Consider the following 15,128-nt stretch of genomic DNA (forward strand, 5'->3'; position numbering starts at 1 on the left):
ACAGATACAATCAATAATTTCAACCAAGAAAATGACAGTAATGAGACAATATACCAAAATTTATGGTATGCAGCCAAAGCAATTCTTAGGGGAAGTTTTATATCTATAGATGCTTACTTACATAAATAGAGAAAGAGAAGAGAATGAACTGGACATGAAACTAAAAAAGCTAGGAAAAGAACAAATAAAAACTTACAAGTAAATACCAAATTTTGAAATTCTGAAAATAAAAGGGGAGGTTAATAAAACTGAAAGTACAAAAAAAAAGGTATTGAACTAGTAAACAAAACTAAGAGTTGGTTTTATGAAAAAAAACCACAATAAAATAGATAAGCCTTCAGTTAATTTGATCAGAAAAAGGAAAGGAGTAAATCTAATTGTTATTATCAAAAAACGAAAAGGAGAAACTTTCCACTAATGAAGAGGAAATTGGAGCAATAATTAGGAATGATTTTGCCCAAGTTTTTACCAATAACTATGATAATCTAAGTGAAATGGATGAATTTTACAAAAATATAGATTGCCCAGATTAACAGAGGAGAAAACAAATTACTTAAATATTTGCATTTTTGTAAAAGAAATTGAACAAGGTATTAGTCAGCTTCCTTATATTTCTTTCTTCCTTCCTTCCTTCCTTCCTTCCTTTTTTCTTTCATTCTTTCTTTCTTTCTGGCAATTGGGGTTAAGTGACTTGTCCAGGGTCATACAACTAGGAAGAGTTAAACGTCTGAGGCCAGATTTGAACTCAGGTCCTCCTGATTTCAGGGCTGGTGCTCTATCCACTGTGCCACCTAGTTGCCTTCTACCAAACATTTAAAGAACAATTAATTCCAATATTATGCAACCTCTTTGGAAAAATAGAGAAAGGAGGAATCCTATCAAATTCTTTTTATGACAGACATGGTGGTGATACCTAAACCAGGTAGGATCAAAACAGAGAAAGAAAATTATAGACCAATTCCCCTAATAAATATTGAAGCAAAAATCTTAAATAAATAAAATATTAGCAAAGAGATTACAGGATGATACACTTTGACCAAATAAAGTTTATACCAGGAATGCAGGGCTGGTTCAATATTAAGAAAACCAGTAGTATAATTGATTGTATCAATAATCAAACTAACAAAAATCATATGGTTAGTTCAACAGATGCAGAAAAAGCATTTAACAAAATCCAACACCCATTCCTATTAAAAACACTAGAGAGCATAAGAATAAATGGAATGTTCTTTAAAATGATCAATAGCATCTATTTAAAGCCATCAGCAAGCATCAGATGTAATAGGGATAAACTAGAACCATTCCCAATAAAATCAGGGGTAAAACAAGGTTGTCTACTATCACCATTACTATTCAATATTGTATAAGAAATGTAATCTTTGGCAATAAGAGAAGAAAAAGAGATTAAAGGAATTGGAATAGGTAAGGAGGAAACCAAATCATCACTCTTTGCAGATGGTATGATGAGATACTTAGAGAATCCTAGAGAATCAACTAAAAAAACTACTAGAAACAATTCACAACTTTAGCAAAATTGCAGGATACAAAATAAATCCACCTAAATTATCAGCATTTTTATATATTACCAACAAAGTCCAGCAGCAAGAAATACAAAGAGAAATTCCATTTAAAATAATTGTAGATAATATAAAATACTTGGGAACCTATCTGGCAAGGCAAAATCAGGAATCATATGAAGACAATTACAAAACAGTTTCCACACAAATAAAGTCAGATCTAATCTCTTGGGAAAATATCAAGTGCTCATGTTTTAGGCTAAGCTAATATAATAAAAATGACAATACTACCTAAATTATTCTTTTTATTTAGTGCCATACCAATCAAACTCCCAAGAAATTACTTCACAGAGCTAGAAAAAAATAACAAAATTCATTGGGAGGAATAAAAAGTCAAGAATTTCAAGGGAATTAATGAAACAAAAATGCAAATGAAGGTGGCTTAGCTGTACCGGATCTAAAACTATATTATAAAAGAATAGTCATCAAAACCATTTGTACTGGCTAAGAAATAGAATAGTCAATCAGTGGAATAGGTTAGGTTCAAAATGACTATAATAATCTAATATTTGACAAACCCAACGACACCAGTTTCTGAGATAACAAATCACTATTTGACAAAAACTTCAGGGAAAGTTGGAAATTAGTATGGCAGAAACTAGGCATTGACCCACACCTAACATTTTAAAATAAGATAAGATAGAAATGGGTTCATGATTTAGACATACAGAGTGATATTATAAGCAAATTAGAAGAACAAAAAATAGTTTACCTGTCAGATCTGCAGAGAAAGAAGGAATTTGTGGCCAAAGAATTGAAATACATCATTGAATGCAAAATGGATAATTTTGATTATATGAAGTTAAAAAATCTTTATACAAACAAAACCAAGCAGACAAAATTAGAAGGAAAGTAATAAACTGGGAAAAATTTTTATATTTAAGGGTTCTGATAGAGGCCTCATTTCTAAAATATATAGAGAATTGACTCAAATTTATAAGAATTCAAGCCATTCTCCAATTGATAAATGGTTAAAGGATATGAACAGGCAATTTTTAGATGAAGAAATTAAAACCATTTCTAGTCTTATGAAAATGTGCTCTAAATCATTACTCATCAGAGAAATGCAAATTAAAACAACACTGAGGTACCACTACACACCTCTCAGATTGGCTAAAATGACAGGAAAAGATAATAATGAATGTTGGAGGGGATGCGGGAAAACTGGGACACTAATACATTGTTGGTAGAGTTGTGAACAGATTCAACCGTTCTGGAGAGCAATTTGGAACTATGCCCAAAGGGCTATCAAACTGTACATACCCCTTAATCCAGCAGTGTTTCTATTTGGTTTGTATCTTAAAGAGATCATAAAGGAGGGAAAAGGACCCACATGTGCAAAAATGTTTGTGGAAGTCTTTTTTGCACTGGCAAGAAACTGGAAACTGAGTGGATGCCCATCAGTTGGAGAATGACTGAACAAGTTATGGAATATGAATGTTATGGAATATTATTGTTCTATAAGAAATGATCAGCAGGATGATTTCAGAGAATCTGGAGAGACTTACATGAACTTATGCTAAGTGAAATGAGCAGAACCAGGAGATCACTGTACATGGCAACAGCAAGATTATACAATGATCAATTCGGATGGACATGGCTCTCATCAACAGTGAGGTGATTCAAGCCAGTTCCAATGGTCTTCTGATGAAGAAAGCCACCTATACTCAAAGAGAGGACTGTGGAAACTGAGTATGGATCACAACATAGTATTTTCACTATTTTTGTTGTTGTTTGCTTGTATTTTGGTTTTTTTCTCATTTTTTTTCCTTTTTGATCTGATTTTTCTTGTGCAGCATGATAATTATGGAAATAGTACCCCCAAACTAGAACTGAAGGCTTGATTCCCATCCCACCAAATTCCTTTTACATAAAAACCATCACACATTATGAATAGTGAAGAAGCTCATTTATCCAATATGATAACAAACAGAAACTAGAGAAAATATATAGATTAGAACAAGCCAGGCAATAAGAGATTGAATGATTTCTCTCACTGGGATCTCAATTCAACCAATTCATTCAAAAGCAAATGCCTTGAAGTTTCTAGTGTAATAAGTGTAGGTGAAGACATCTTGACTTCTTTCCTAAATTATTCTTACCCTCCAGATACTTCTCCCTAAGAGAGCCTGTAACTGTCTGTCCTCTCCAGAAAATAGAAGAAGACTCTTCTTTCAAGTTCTAACAAAGCTTTCCCCTTTTGGAGCCATGAAATATGGGCAATTACTTGCTCTGTCAATGAGTTTTAAGCAACTGATTAGGCTTATGCCCTACGTTACATATAAATGAAAACAGTAGAAGACAGTAGATTTCATGTTAAACTTAACAATGATCTATCTTGGTCTCAGAAAACCCATGATGAGCCATACTACCTTTCCCTCAGCAGAGAAGTGATGCATTATGGGTGTATATTGCCTATAGTATTAGACACAGCCATGTCAGCCTTGTCAATATCACAATGTCTATGGACTATGTATTTTACCTACAATGCTAGACACAGTCAGCCAAGTCAATATCACAAAAAGGTATTGGGTATAAACAATTCATTTATCCCTAGTGGTGCCATTCACAAATTCCATTTAGTTCCATTCCAAAAAACACTAATTAAATACTTACCGTGTTTTCCCGATAATAAGACACTGTCTTATTTTTTTTGGGGGGGACAGAAAAATGCCAGAGGGCTTATTTTCAGGGGAGGGCTTATTTTAATGAATATTGACAGCAATTTTAATAAACAGGTAAATGTGAACAAAAAAAAAGTACCTTTATTCAATAATGATCATGTCATCTTCTTCAACAACATCGTCATAAGTGTCCATACCCTGAATTCCGTCCTGGATGTCTTGCGCCTCTATTTCTTTCAGAAGAAGTGGACCCAATCTGTCATGTCCAGCAACATAGCTCTCTTAAATGAACATGTCTTGTCCAGGTAACCTGCTCATAGTGCCTTGGTGACACAGTTGTCAGTAATTTTATCCCATGACTTCTTCACCCACGTCACGACTTCTTGCATACAGGGCTTCACAAAGTTTCCACGCTGATTTCTTTCCATTCTATTTTCAATGTAGTCATTGACTTCCATGAGCAAATGGTCCTTGAATGGCTTGTTTATTGCAATATCAAGGGTCTGGAGATAGGCAGTCATTCCTTCAGGAATCATTCCTTGATCTATTCTTCTCTCTGCAAGGAAGTTCTTCATTTCTTTAGAGTGGTGAGTGCTGGCTGAATCCCAGATTATCAGACTTCTTTGGTTACCTCGCATAACAAGTGGTAGCATTAAATTAACCCACTTTCTTATAAGGGCTTGTGCATACCAGGCTTTTTCGGTTTCAAGAACGTAAATGCCTGATACATGTTCAATCTTATCTTTCTTGCCCTTACTGATGATTAGAGGTGTGGCTTTCTTTCCATCCAAACGAATTGCCAAAACACAGGTGACTCGTGCAGACAGAATAATAAAATTATGACCATTAGTCCTTCTTTTCACTCCATCATGCCCCTCAATGATGTTTTAACCCCATCATGCTCCCTGAGTGCTCCTTCTATCCTCCATGATGCCCCCTGAGTTCTTCTTTTATCCTCCATGATGCCCCCTGAGTTCTTCTTTTATCCTCCATCATGCCCCTTTTATCCTCCATCATGCTCCCTCACTCCCGCTTACATACCGAGTTTTTATGTTGTCCTGCCTAAGCTCTCCTCCGCGGCACTGCTCTCAATGGCGCCAGCAAGCAAATCACTGGGGAAGAACAGGATGATGTGCTCACTGCTGCAGCTCTGATTGAAGCTCGGAGCATGGCTTGCATTTCACCTGGGGGGGAAGGGGGAGGAGACAGTGCATACAGAGAGTACCATAATGTAGCGTATAGCGCAGGGGATCACCTTCACTACAGTAGCAATCTCAATAGGGCTTATTTTCGGGGGAGGGCTTATTTTAGAGGAATCTTACACAGTAAGGGGAGGGCTTATTTTCGGGATAGGTCTTATTATCGGGGAAACACGGTATCTTGCAGAGTATTGTGCTAAGTTCTAAGGCAGATACGAAATTTATTTAACAAGATTTTTCTAGGCTATGCCTGACTCAGTTCAGTCCCCTGATAGCTTGTGTTGGATGATAATGAAATGAAATGAGACACTTGTAGGTCATTACTTAGCCATACCAAGAGAAAGATAATCAACAAACATATGCACTGAGGACACTCTGAATTGATTCAGCAGATGGAAGCTACTCAGAGTTGCCCATTGTGTGTGTCTAAAGCTCCTTGTGAATCTTTGGTACTCAGTGATAAATCAGTGATATCAATAACCTGAACCTGTTACTATTAGGTCTTAAGGGTTGTTTCAGTGTATTTTAAGGGGAAAAAATGAACCTAACTTGCATGGAAGTGGAGTCAGATATTGCTCCTGAATTTTATCTAATGGACTTGGCTTTTTTCAACAATAAGGTGATTCAAGGCAATTCAAATAGATTTGTAATGGAAAGTACTATCCACATCCAGAGAGAGAGAGCCATTAAGATTGCATGTGGATCAAAGCATAGTATTTTTATCTTTCTGTTTGTTTGTTTTTTCCCATTTTTATATAATTTTTCTTATACAGTGTGACAAATATGGAAATATGTTTAGAAGAGTTGCACATATTCTATCTATCTATCTATCTATATGGTTGCTTGCTGTCTTGGGAAAGTGTGGAGGAAGAAGAGAGGGAAAAAAATTTGGAACACAAGATTTTGGAACATTGGAAGATGAATGTTGAAAACTATCTTTGCATGTATTTAGAAAAATAAAATTTATCCAAGTACATAAAATCAGAAAAACACATCAATTGACCCATCTAACTGCTTCTGAATCAAAGAGGAAAGGATAAACATATATATAGATATACAATATATATATATATATATGTATATATATATATATATATATATATATATATATATACATATATATATATAATATATATATATGTATATATATATATATATACACACACACACACACACACATACATGGATATATATCATGTATATGGACACACATGTGTGCATATCTAGAAATATATATATATTATATTACATACTATATACATGCAATCTTTTAGTCTATAATTCAAGGTCACTCTGTCATTATTTGCCCTACTTCTTATTTTTCCTCTCTCTTCAAGAAGGTAGACTAAGAGAATTTTGCTCAAAATCTTTGGACTCCATTTATATGTATTTCCCTTGAAAGAATGTCTGCTCCTTGAAGTCAGGGGTCGTTTGATTTTTTAATTTTGTATTGATATATATATATATGTAGCCTAATATATAGTAGGTGATTAATAAGTACTTCTTGATTGATTGAATTAAAACAAGGTGCTCAGGAAATATAGCAAAGAAAAAATTAGCCTTTTCCTCATTCTAGATTCTTTGCTTCTTGTCCTTGAGCCAGTCACCTGATTTCTTTTATCTCTTTCTCCTCAATATTGCCCCAGCTGCTCACCATAAATCTTTGATAACTTGGTGCATCATAGCTCCATAGTTCTGGTCTATTAGGTGTCTAATAAGCCTGATCTAGCCCAGTTCAGCCTATCCCCATGCCCATGATTTTCTAATGTACCCTCATTTCTCTGTACAGACCAGCCTTAAGTTTTCATATTCTGAATTTAGGTTGCCCAGAAACATATTTTTCCATCTCAGACATTGCTCCAATATTTGTTTCAACTAACATCATGTTTTTATGGAACAAGTTAAGGGTATTAGGCAAGAGTTCCTTTACTCACTGAATGATTACTTTGTGTAAGGAATTACTTTGGGTATTATGGGAAAGAAGGAAGGAACAAAGAGGAGCAGAAAGGCAGGAAGGAAGGAAGGAAGGAAGGAAGGAAGAAGGAAAGGAAGGAAGGAAAGAAAGCACGCAAGAAAAAGAAGGGAAGGAAGGAAGGAGGAAAGAAAGAAGAAAGAAAAGGGGAAAGGAATGAAAGGGGGAAGGAGGGAGAGAAGGCAGGAAGGAGGAAAGAAAGAAGGAAAAAAGGGGAAAGGAAGGAAAGAGGAAAGGAAAGGAGGAAAGAGAGGAGAAAAGAAGGACAGAAGTAAAATGGGAAGGAGGGAAAGATGGAAACAAACATTTATCAAGCATATACTATGTGCCAGGAACTTTAGAAATATTATTGTATTTGATCTTCACAACAACCTTAAGAAGCAAATACTATTATCGTCCCCATTTTGTACTTGAGGAAAGTGAAGTAGACAGAAGTTTAGTAACTTGCTTAGAGTCACACACATAGTAAGTCTCTGAAATCCAGTTTGTATTAGCAAAGACTCAAGTCACAACTTCAGAGTGGAGAAGAGTGTTTGTGATTGCTCGTAATCCAGAGTACAGGCCAGGATAACAATGACCACAATCTCCTTAGATCATACTCCGTTTAATTCAGAAGAACTAAAACTTTTAGTTTCTTAAAAATAACAATAGGAAAACAGCAGCATAAAAAACCTGAAGCCATAGACAGTGGTCCATCCACTCTGGGAGGAGAGACCAAGTTCAACAGAAAAGTCAAGAAATGGCTGTGAACAACAACAAAAAAAAAGAATCCAAAAGAAAGTTATTGTGGTTATAGAGAAGCTCAAGACAATCTCAAAAGAAAATCACAAAGTTACAACAGTTACATGCAAAGTCTGAAAGAAAAATGTGGATTGCATATTTAAGTGATATCAGATTGCTTGCTCTCTTGGGGAGGGAAGGAAATCACTGTGCTAGAGAAAAAATTAGAACACAAAAATGAATATTGAAGACTATCTTTACATATATTTAAAAATAAATTACTATTACAAACAAAATCAACAGAAAAGAAGGAAGGAAGGAAAAAAGAAAGGAAGGAAGGAAGGAAGGAAGGAAGGAAGGAAGGAAGGAAGGAAGGAAGGAAGGAAGGAAGGAAGGAAGGAAGGAAGGAAAGAAGGAATATGAATTGAACACCAATCCATAAAGAATTCCTGGAAGAGCCACAAAAGAATTTCAAAAATCAAATAAGAGAAGCAAAAGAAAAATTGGGGAAAGAAATGAGAGAGAATCAAGAAAATTATGAAAAGAGTCAACCATTTGGTAAGAGGTGTACAAAAAAAAATACTGAATAAAATAACGTCTTACAAAGCAGAATTGGTCAAATGAAAAAAGCTAGAAAAATTCACTGAAGAAAATCATTCCTTATAAATTAGAACTGGATAAATGGAAGCTAAACTAAATCAAAAGAATGAAAAAAAAAACAAACAGAAGAAATGTAAGATATTTCATTGGATAAACAACTGACTTGGAAAATACATCAAGGAAAGATAATTTAAGAATTATTAAACTATCTGAAAGCTGAAATTTTTAAAATGAGTTTAAATATCACATTTAAAGATATTCAAAGAAAGTTGCCCTGACATCCAAGAATCAAAAGGGAGAAATAGAAATTCAAAGAATCCACCTGTCACCTCCTGAAAAATCCCAAAATGAAAACTCTTAGGAATATTACAGCTAAATTCAAGAGCTTTCAGATCAAAGAGAAAATACTGCAAAAAACCAATTCAAATGTGGCATCAGGATAACACAGGATTTAAAGTCTTCACATTAAAGGAGCAGAAGGCTTGTAATATGATATTTTGGAAGACAAAGGACTAGAAATATAACTAAGAAAAATTACCCAGCAAAACTAAGTCTAATTCTTTTTTTTTGGGGGGGGGGAATAGAAGGGGAAATTGATATTTAATCAAATGAACTGCCAAACATTCCTGACAAAAAGAGCAGAACTGAAATATAACTTTCAAATATAAGATTCCTGAAAAATCAAAAAGGTGAGCACAAAAGAAAAATCATAAGGGATTCAATAAAATTAAACTATTTTCATTCTTATATGGGAAGATAATACTTGTCATTGTTAGGGCAGCTAGAACAAGTGGGTGTGAGTTGATTGTGATGGGATGATTTTAAAAAATTAAAGGGTGAGAAATAGAGATTCACTGGATAAAAGAGAAAGGGAGATGTAAAATGGGGGAAATTATCTCACATAAAAGGTGCAAAAGGAAAGTATTTATGGTTAAGAAGAAGATGGAAGGTTGAAGGATAACACTTGAACCCTGAGTTCATCAGGATTGGTCAAAAAGGGATAACATATACACTCCATTGAATATAAAGATATATCTTATTCTATGGGGAAGTGAGAGGAGGAAATGATAAAAAATAGAAGGGAAAGTGGGAAAGAGAGAGATAAAAGTGGGGAGGGAGAAATAGTAGGATGGAGGGAAATATACAGTTAGTAATTGCAAATGTTAATGTGAATAAAATAAACACTCATAAAATGGAAGTGGATAGCAAAGCACATTAAAAACCAGAATCTGACAATATGATGCTTACAAGAAGCACACTTGAAACAAAGAAACAAACACAGAGTAAAAATAAAGGACTAGAACATAATCTATTATGCTGAAATAAAAAAACAGAGATAGAACTCATGATTTCATAGAAAGCAAAAGCAAAAAATAGATCTAATTATAAGAGATAAGCAAATTAAACTACATTATACTAAAAGATATCACAGACAATGAAGTAATATCAATATTAAACATATATGAACTAAATAGTAGCATGCAGATTATTAAAGGATAAGTTACATCAGTCATAGAAGGAAATAGACAGTAAAATTAAACTAGCGAGAGACCTCAACTTTCCTCTCTCAGAACTAAATAAAGCTACTCAAAAACATACAAGAAAAAAGTTAAAGAGAGGAAAAACATTTTAGAAAACTTACATATGATGGATCTTTAGAGAAAATTGAATGGAAATAGAAAGGAGTATACTATTTTCTAAGCTGTCCATGGCACCCTCATAGAAATGAATCACATATTAGATAAAAAAACATCACGACCAAATGCAGAAAAATAGGAATATTATATGCTTCCTTTTCATTGCATAATGCATAATGAATTAAAAATTATATTCAGTAAAGGATCATGGAAACATAAATTAAAAATTAATTGGAAACAAAGTTGTAGAATATAAAATAAATCCATATAAATCATCAACATATCTATAAATTGCTAACAAAGTGTAATGGGGAGAGATAGAAAGAGAAATTCCACATCTATAGACAATATAAAATACTTGCGAGTTTATCTGCCAAGACAAACCCAAAAACTATATGAACACAATTACAAAATACTTTTCACACAAATAAAGTCAGATTTAAACAATTAGAGAAAAGTTAATTGTTCGCGTGTAGGTTGAGTCAATATAATAAAACAAAAATTCTAAAAAAAATTAATTTACTTATTTACTACAGTAGAAAAAATTAGTAGCAAAATTCATCTGGAATTACAAAGGGTCAAGAAAATCAAGGCAATCAATGAAGAAAATTAGAAGGAAGATCAAAGCTGCAATAACCAAAATAATCTGGTATTGGCTAGGAAATAAAGTGGTAGAAGAGTGGAATAGATTGAATATACATCACTCAGTAGTAAAGTCAGCTAGGTGGCACAGTGGATAGAGTACTGGGACACAAATCAGGAAGATTTGTCTTCATGAGTTCAAATATGGCCTGAGACACTTGCAAGCTATGTGATCCTGGGAAAGTCATTTAACCATTTATAAAATGAACTGGAGAAGGAAATGGCAAATTACTCCAGTATCTTCACTAAAAAAAAAACCCAAATAGGGTCACAGAGAAATTGGATATTATTGGAACAACAAAAATACAATATTAAATGACCATAGTAATCTAATAGTTGATATATACAAAGATTCAAGCTTATGGAATACACTTGCTATTTGACCAAGAAAAAAAAAAAAGACTAAAAACTGGGAAATAGTTTACAGAAACTAGGTATAGCTCACATTGTATACTAAGATGATTTAGACATAAAGGGTGATATCATATATCATAAACAAATTAAGCTAGAATGGAATGTTTTCCCTCTAATATCTATGAATGGAGGAAGAATTTATGATGAAATAAGAAATAAAGACATTATAAGATATAAAATAACCTTAATTATTTTATATATTAAATTAATTTTTTTCACAAACAAAATCCAGCTAAGATTGGAAAGGAGGAAATTGGAAAAAATAATTTTTCAGCAAATTTTTCTGATAAGAGCCTCTTTTCCCAATTACATAAGGAAATGATTCAAATTTACAAGAATATAAGCTATTTTTCAATTGATAAATAAAGGCTATGAACAGGTACTTTTCAGAAGAAATTAAAGTTATCTATAGTATTAAGAAAAAAACTCTAAATCACTACTGATCAAAGAAATGCAAATTTAAACAACCATACCTATATACCTTATAGGTATTTCATACCTATAAGATTGGTTAATATGACAAAAAAGGAAAATGACAAATGTTGGAGAGAATATGGAAAAATTAGAATATTAATGCATTGTTGAAGTTGTAGACTGCTCCAATCATTCTGGAGAGAACTTTGGAACTACATTACAAAGACTTATAAAATTGTACATGCCCTATGACCTAGCAGTACTACAACTAAGTCTATATATTGAAGAGATCAAAGAAAAAATGAAAAGGACTTTTATGTACAAAAACTATTTATAGCCACTCTTCTTGTAGTGGCAAAGAATTTGAAACTGAGAGAAGGCCACGTCAACTGGGAAATGGCTAAAAAAGTTATGATAGCTGACTGTGATGGAATACTATTGTGCTATAAGAAATGATGAGCAGGATAATTTCAGACAAACCTGGAGCTATTTATATGAACTGATATAAAATGAAATACACAATACTTCCTTGTACACAATATCAAAATATTGTACAATGATCAATGTGAATAACTCAGCTGTCCCTAGCAATACAATGATCCACAACAATACCAAAAGATTTATGGTAAAAAAAAAAAAAAAAAAAAAAAAAAAGCTATCCCCTTACAGAGGAAGAATTGATTGGAATCTGGATGTAGATTGAAGCTTTTTTTTTTTTTTTTTTGGTATCTTTTTTTTTTCTTTTGGGGAGGAGGTAGTGGGGAGTTTGTGTTTTCTTTTATAACATGGCTAATATGAACATATGTTTTGCATGTCTGAAGATGTATAGTTTTTATAAAATTGCTTGTTTTTTCTCTCTTTTTTTTCAGAGATTACCCTAAATTATAGATGACTTTATTATTAGCATTTTATATTGCATTTTATAGTTTTCAAAACCTTTTACATGTTTTCTTTCTTTCTTTTTTTTTTAAATAACTTTTTATTGACAGAACCCATGCCAGGGTAATTTTTTATAACATTATCCCTTTCACTCACTTCTGTTCCAATTTTTCCCCTCCCTCCCTCCACCCCCTCCCCCAGGTGGCAAGCAGTCCTATACATGTTAAATAGATACAATATATGTGTGCAGAACCGAACAGTTCTCCTGTTGCACAGGGAGAATTGGATTCAGAAGATATAAATAACCCGGGAAGAAAAACAAAAATGCATTGCTTGCTTTTTCTCAAGGAGTTATGAGAGGAAACAGAAAAAGAGGGAATTTAAGATTCAGAATTTTAAAAAGGTAAATATTTAAAACAGTTTTTACATGTAATTGAGAAAAAATAATTTTAAAATAAAATATATTATATATGTACATATATATATTAAAGAGGGAGATGAGCTTTCTTTTAGGTTTTGTTTATACCAATTAGAATGTGAACTCCTTTTGAACAGGGACTTTCACAATTTTTTTGTTTGTATCCCTAGCATTTAATACAGTTTTTGACATATAGTAAGAATTTAGTAAGAGCCAGTTAGATGGTGTAATAGATTGAACACAGGACTTGAAATCAAAAAGAACTGAGTTCAGATCTGATCTCAGATACTTACTAGCTATGTGACTCTGGGCAAGTCATTTAGCTCTATTGCCTTAGTTTCCTCATCTGTAAAAATGAGCTGGAGAAGAAAATGGCAAATATCTTCAGTAACTTTGCCAAGAAAATTGCAAATGGGATCATGAACAGTTGAACATAACTTAAGTGACTGAATAAGAATAAAAATAATTTAATAAATGCCTTTCTTTCATTAAAAAAAGAAAAATTATTTTCCTTTTGTATACTTTGTATACAAGGAGTCAAGCAGAAAGATACATTGAAAATTGTAGGTGATATGAAAACAAAAAAATAATAAAATTATTTAAAAGAATGAAAAATAATCAGCTAAGTAGAATACTTTTTTTTATCCTTTGTAGGGAAAGCAAAAAAATACCTGTTCCTTGTGTACCTTCTTTAGCCAAAATAGCACAGCTTTAATTTGATACACTTTAATTACTTTATTGTTTATGTAAGAGAGGATATTCTCATTTCCCATATGCCCCTCCCCATTCACCTGGTTTTTCATAGTACAAGAAGACTTAGAATATAATCACAAGATTTTAATGAAGTATTAAACTGCCTGTAGAATTGAATCTATGTTTTAATTCCTTTAGGAGGAGTGAACACCTTTCTGGTTGAGTCCAGAAGGGAACAACTTGATTGACTGAACAAACAAATTAGCCTTATTTCTAAAGACTTTAAATAGCCAAGCTCTGTAATCTAAATGCTGCTATTAGAAAATAGAATTGCAATCTGGTAACTTCATGGATTCACTCTGATCAGCTGTGCTAGACCAGCTGTACTATTGAAGGTTCGCCATGAAATAACTTTCTGAAGACGATGACCTCTATATAGTCGAAGAGTTCAGCAAAGATGAAAAACCAACCTTTGATCTGGTTCAAAAGATGTAGCAGATGAGTTTTTTCATGGCACTCTTGAACAAAAGCCAAAACATATCAGAGAATGTCTTACTGGCAAAAGTGAATCATCTGGTGAAGTTGAATTTGAAAATGAAATGAAATTTCATAATTTCATAATTAAATTCTATCATAAAAACAATTAAAGATAAGTTGTCATCACTAGAGAACAGGTTCTTCCTTAGAACTGTGAAAACTGGAATGATTTGCTCAAAGTATTACAATGATCTATATTCTGATTCTGAGGATGAAGACATAGTAATATCACAAATAACAAGAAGAAAAAGTAGCAGAGTTGGATTCCAATAAATGATGAATTATTAGATGATCCTGAAAAAGACAACAGAAATTGGGCCTTGGTGAATGCTTAAAGAAGAGAAAACCATTGTTTTAGAGTGCAACTCTCTCACCAATAATAGGCTGTTTCAAATAGTGATGCTTTCTTGAATTGCCCTGTGCCTTGACTGCCAGAGGCATGAATACTACAAAACTCAATACAAAGCTATGTTTGTGATAAATTGCTTTGTCAACATAGAGGAGGTTCTAAAATATAAAAGCTCAGTGAATCAGAAGAAAAGGCAGGGTCATAAGAAAATGAAGTCTGACAGTGAAAATTTCACAATTCAAGCATAGAGTGAAAAAGTAGATCACCCAGTAAAATGTACCGAATGCTCAACTGAAGTATCAGTATTTAATAAGGATGAAATCTTCCATTTCATCAACATTTTAGCAAGCCATACATAAAAGCACAGTTGACAATTTGCACACCTGCTACTATATAAAATACAAATATGGGATTTAAACTCTCTTGATAGTTTGCATATGTAAGAAAACCTAA

At 33.1% G+C, this 15,128-nt stretch overlaps 1 pseudogene; it reads left to right on the forward strand.

Annotated features, from left to right (window-relative positions):
* The first annotated feature begins 900 nt into the window (after nucleotides 1-900).
* LOC127557163 (E2F-associated phosphoprotein-like) lies at nucleotides 901-15,034 on the forward strand (annotated as a pseudogene).
* The last annotated feature ends 94 nt before the right edge of the window (nucleotides 15,035-15,128 follow it).

The sequence above is a fragment of the Antechinus flavipes genome, chromosome 3, assembly GCF_016432865.1.
Source record: "Antechinus flavipes isolate AdamAnt ecotype Samford, QLD, Australia chromosome 3, AdamAnt_v2, whole genome shotgun sequence".
In the NCBI taxonomy this organism is placed as follows: Eukaryota; Metazoa; Chordata; class Mammalia; order Dasyuromorphia; family Dasyuridae; genus Antechinus; species Antechinus flavipes.